Source organism: Pyrus communis, chromosome 17 (genome assembly GCF_041283825.1).
Source record: "Pyrus communis isolate YQ-2024b chromosome 17, ASM4128382v1, whole genome shotgun sequence".
Taxonomy (NCBI): Eukaryota; Viridiplantae; Streptophyta; class Magnoliopsida; order Rosales; family Rosaceae; genus Pyrus; species Pyrus communis.
The window spans coordinates 6,509,848-6,514,271 of NC_142581.1; positions in this window are offsets into that span (position 1 = coordinate 6,509,848).

Consider the following 4,424-nt stretch of genomic DNA (forward strand, 5'->3'; position numbering starts at 1 on the left):
TGTTGGGATTTTTTTTGGTATCGATTACCGAATGATTTGATATTATCGGTTTGAAATTTTTTCGGGCCTAGGTGCTAAGGTTCGAGAAAGTTGAAAATAACGTTTGTAGTAGATGAATGTACACACACACACATATATGAATGTACACACACACACACACACACACACACACATATATATATATATATATATATATATAATATGTATAATTGTGAATCTACCCTGGCCACGTCTTGGTTAAATTTTAAAAACGAAATTTTTTATATGAAGAAATTTTGAATGATTGAAATATGATCAAATTATTGAAATGATAATATTTGGATACTAATCTTTGTATGCACATATGACAATGATGTACACTTAAGCATGATTTTCCTAAATCCTTTCAAAACAAACAAATAAATAAATTTTTAGATCCAAAAAACCGTGTCGCGTATTATACTCTCCACTGTTTTTAATTTGTTTGTTATATTGGAATTGGATAATGTCAAAACCTAAACAGCCTACTCATAGTTTCAATGCAACCAAATTATTCTTCTTTTTTTTTATTATATATATATCCAATTATACAATATTGTTTGTTTCCATAATATACTGATTTTGTGTGAATATAAGCCTAATTAATGAAAAAATAAATTATACAATAAATCTCATTAAGTAGGGTCAATCATATGAAATCTAAAACGCGATTGCGCTTGAAAAAAATGATGGAACAAGTTAAATAAGCTTATAATAAATGCAATAGTTCATTACCAATCGTGCCATGTACCCTAAACTCTTGAGTTTCTTTGTATTCTCGGAATGTTGTTGATTCCTAAGAGTTAAGAAAAGGAGGGGTGAAAGAGATGCTTGAGCTATTATTTCCTCCATGGCTACGTTTAGTCATTTACACCACAATATATTCCGAGGTTTAAAGAAAGAAAAACTAATGAAAATGACTTGAAAACTTTGAGTTTTAACAATAAGGATAAAATAAAGGATAAAGTGATTAGTACTAGGATTGACTTTTTAGTGTATCAATGTAATTTTTCATTAAAGTAAACAGTATTAGAAGTTTTTCGTTAAACTTCTTCTTAAAGAAAGCTTTAAAAAGGAATTTTCCAAGAACAAAAGAAAATTGATGATTGATCTGAGGGGAATAGACTTGGTAGCACCTACACCGTCTGATGAGGATAGAACAATGACGTGGACCATAGAATTAGGGCTCCAATTTCCTTGTGAATAACAAGATGCCACATCCCATTCCCATGATAAGGTTGCTTTGATGTAGATTGGTTTAATTGGTCAAATGAGGTGGATTGTCTGCTCTTCCATTTTCATACTCTCGACATGTTTTTCTATTTGTGTGGGCACAGTTAAGCCACGTTAACATTTTATATTCTTATTACTTTTTGTTTTATTATTTCTATAAAAAATTAATATAAAATGTTAACGTGACTTAACCGTGACCGCGCATCACAGGAAGACATGAGAAGAGTATGGAAATAGGAGGACAGACAATCTACCTCCTTGGTCAAAAACCAAATGGGAATTTAATTAGTTATATCCTTAATCTCTAGTCTATACGGTAGTATAATACTGTCACGGCGGAATAGTGATCGTGGCATTAGTAATAGAAGAAGAAATGGTACGAAATTACAAAATTTAGAATTGTAAAAAACTGAAAGTTAAAGCCAACTTTTCAACGAGAAAATGACACGAAGGAAATGTTCGTAATTGTAAAGAGTCAAATACACTTTACTCCACACAATTTGGGGCAAATCACTCTTTGATTGTGATATCTATTTTAAATTTTTAATCCACTTGAATATTACACTAAGGCCTCGATCTGTATATATAGAAAACTAAATTAAAAGGGATAAACCACTACTTTCAACGTATATTGAAAGAAGAAATAAAAATTTTGTGGCAACTTAAAGTTGGAGATGAATCACTAAAAAAAATTATCCAATTCAATCCTCCCACAATTTGAGGATTAGAAGCGAGAAATTTTGTATGAAAAAGATGACTACCTTGAAAATACTTTGAATTAATTTAGAATGGTTGTCATTTTCAAGTCAATCTTCTATACCAAACAAGCCCTAAGAGATTGATTGGTGATTTTCTAATGAGTAGTTTGATTCGATTTTTGACCATCAAAACCACTTGAATCGTATTAGTTCAACTCGGTTGCGGTTTTGATCCTCTATAAATCTCACCCCGTATTGAAATTATCGTCCATTTCTTATTTTATTGTTTCTTTGCAAACTTTCAGTTGTAATAACTAAACTAGCCTATACACGTTGTGTCTATGAATACTTTTTATTTTTGTTTTTAAAATGAGAAGGAGGGAGGGAGAGAGAGAATGTGAATGGAACTGTGGGAGGTTTTTGTTTTTTTAATATTAGATATATTTTAACATCATCTCTAGGTAAAGTAAAATTGTTTTTTTAATATTAGATATATTTTAACATCACCTCTAGGTAAAGTAAAATTTGGATCTGTAAAATTACATTTTACCCTTTTTATTATGTGATAGAAGATTAAATAGTCTTTTCACTCTCTTTTAGTTAATTAACAGGGTTCTATTAATAGGTAGTTTAGAGTATATGGTCTTGAACTTTATTTGTATTAATGTGTTAGGATGTTAGGACTTATGACAATGTATGTTCTCTTGCATCCAAATTTAAATCTTATTCTCTTAAAATTAAATTAATTTTAGATTATTTCCTTGTAGAAATACATTTGTATTTATATACAAATTGTGAGTATGTAAAGGTAAACGAATTTCACATCGGTGAAAAAAAACATTGCAATGGCTTATAAGATGTTGAACTACTCTTTATTTTGGCCATTAGTTTTACTGAAAATATGACTTTAGCCCCTGAAACTCAATTTTCGTTACATAAAACCCGACATAATTTTTTTACTTGATTAAAACCCATTGACTAGGCTCCACACAAGCAAATTCATTAACTATGTTTGACTTCACCATTGTACATTTTTTGAATGCCTAATATACCCTTAGCTACATTTTTGACCTATACAATTAATTGTATGCGGATTAAAAGGTGGATTAATGATTTTTGAAAAGAGAAATAAGCATTAATATTCATATTGTGATTCGATCACAATATATATGATGTAATTTAACAAATATGTGGGGAATCAATAAATGTGCCTAATGGTTGTGCTAATATATGGAGAATAATTTACCTACAACATAAAGAAATGCTATTTGACTCAAATTTATTTTACATATAAATATAGGTAAATTATTTTACACACATATATTGTGACAGCCCGTCTCGAATTATTTGTACCGTAAATGTGAAATGACGTTTTTGCCCCTTGTGGATATTTGTCATTTGTGTGATTGTTTTGGGGGTTTGGCTGGTTGCATCTGGGCCACACAATTCATACTCATCTCCATCACCTTCTCCCAGTTACCTTCTCTGTCCCGAAGACTTTCTCTCTCCGTCTTCTTTCTTCTTTCGTACGGAAAAATACCAAAACCCTTGAAAACGTTGCAGATCGAGGTGGAAAACTATACCTTTGTGTTCGTGAGGACCATACGAGTTCAACCATACCCATTTCAAGTAAGGAATCATTCGATTTCACGTCGAACCAGGGAACCCCGATTTTGGTCATTGTTCATGCACACGTGAAATGTTGTGTTTCAGGGAATTTGAAGCTTATAGGAAGCTTAGTGAGGTCCTTAGGAAGCTCGAGTGGTTCGTTGGAAGGATTTGGACGTCTGGATCGTGAGTTGCAGGTTTGGCCGGATTTTATGAAGTTTCTCCGGCGAGATTCCGTGAATTTCAGGGCTTGAAAGTGGTAAGGTTTTGTTCTACTTGTTGTAAGCTTCATTTTGGTACCAATTTCATGGAATTTGGTTGAAAAACGAGTGAGAAACGAAGGTTTGAAAATTTTCCTGTTTTCCGGCGACGACGACAGCACCGGAGGTGTGCAGGAGAAGAAGACGGAATATTCCATTAGTTTGGACGGATTATTCTTAACGGCGTCAGGTTAACTTTAACGGAATCTGTTAGTTTTAACGGAATATTCCTGACGGCGTTAACTAAAGCCGTTAGTGTGCCTGGCACGTGGCCGCGCATGGGGGGCGCGTAGGGCCGTGCCCTCGCCGGCGCGTGGCGGCGTGTGGGGCATCAGAAAATTATTTTAAAAATATGAGGATGTTCGTGAGGTTGAGTAGATCATGTTGGTGTATTCACACACCCCATTTGAACATTATATGAAAAGTTATTACATAGTTTTGGTTATGTGCTTTAAATTGACGTTTTTATAGTTGTTTCGCATATAGGTGAGACCTATCCCGAGGACGAGCGCAGTCACTCGAGACAAGGGGGTTACGACCCTTCCACATACCAGTGAGTGGGCTTTTGGCTTTCCGTATATACCTATTTACTTGTAGTTTTTCCCAG